The 1,050-nt window shown below is 78.6% G+C and overlaps 1 protein-coding gene across 1 annotated transcript in view; it reads right to left on the bottom strand.

The window, feature by feature from the left end:
• H6PD (hexose-6-phosphate dehydrogenase/glucose 1-dehydrogenase) overlaps positions 1 to 675 on the bottom strand; it is an 11,623-nt gene extending 10,948 nt beyond the window's left edge. The window contains exon 1 of the mRNA XM_042032162.1: positions 631 to 675. The gene's annotated coding sequence lies outside the window, so the exon portion shown is untranslated. The remainder of the gene's footprint in view (positions 1 to 630) is intronic.
• Between the last annotated feature and the right edge of the window lie 375 nt (positions 676 to 1,050).

Below are 1,050 nucleotides of genomic sequence, written 5' to 3'. Positions count from 1 at the left end.
CGGGAGGGGACCGGACACCGGGAGGGGACCGGACACCGCGAGGGACCCGGGCCCGGCGCTGGAGCTCCGCCAGCCCTGCGCACGGGGAAGGCCGGGCCGGGCATCGGGGCCGAGGGCAGCGGGGCTGCGGGCAGCGGGGCCGAGGGCAGCGGGGCCGCGGGCAGCGGGGCCGAGGGCACCGGGGCCGAGGGCACCGGGGCTGAGGGCACCGGGGCAGTGGGGCCGAGGGCAGCGGGGCCGAGGGCAGTGGGGGAGGCGCGGGCTGAGCGGGGCCGGCAGCGGGCGGTGCCCGCAGGGAGGGGCCGGACCGGGGCTGCGCCGCGCTGCCGCTGCCCCAAACACCTCTGTCCGTGCCTCCCCCTCGCCGGGGGCCGGGAGCACCCCCGCTCCGGCCCCGCATCCCCGCTCCGGCCCCGCATCCCTCCCGCGGCCACGCGCGGAGCTCCGGCCGCCCACGCGGTGCCGCGGGGAGGCCGATGCGCGGTGCCGCAGGGCAGCGCAGAGCGGGGCCCGGGCTGACCCCTCCCCGGTCCGAGCTGACCCCTCCCCGGCCCGGGCTGACCCCTCCCCGGTCCGAGCTGACCCCTCCCCGGCCCGGGCTGACCCCCGGCCCCGCCGTCCCCCGCTCACCTCCCGCCCACCGCACCGCGCCGGCGGCGGCGGGCCCGACACAGCGCCCCGCCCGCAGCGCGCCGCGCCCCGCCCACCCGACCGAGACTCTGTGGTTGGCGGCGGCTCGTGCCCGGCGCCGGCGCTCGGGAGGGAGAAAAATCCCACAGGGCTGACTGGGACACAGGGACACAGCCCCCCGGGGGGACACGGACCCCGCCCGGACACCGCTGGGCACCGGTGCTGGGAATGCGTCTGAACACTGGGCAGGCGCCCGGACACGGGGCTCGCACCCTTTTCCCGCCTGGGGGTTGCATCAGGCGTGTCCCCGGATGGGTGCGTGGTGCGTTCTCCACCGGGTGTCCGGGCTGGAAATGTTCGGAATGCACCATTACAGCAAAACCTTGACCGAAACCAGGGCTTTGGTCACCTTCCAGGCCA

The sequence above is a fragment of the Corvus kubaryi genome, unplaced genomic scaffold (assembly GCF_017639235.1).
Source record: "Corvus kubaryi isolate FWS band 111438036 unplaced genomic scaffold, C.kubaryi_AGA036_p1.0 37352, whole genome shotgun sequence".
Classification (NCBI taxonomy): domain Eukaryota; kingdom Metazoa; phylum Chordata; class Aves; order Passeriformes; family Corvidae; genus Corvus; species Corvus kubaryi.
The sequence above is the reverse complement of the archived record's forward strand: the minus strand, read 5'-3'. Positions and strand labels throughout refer to the sequence as shown.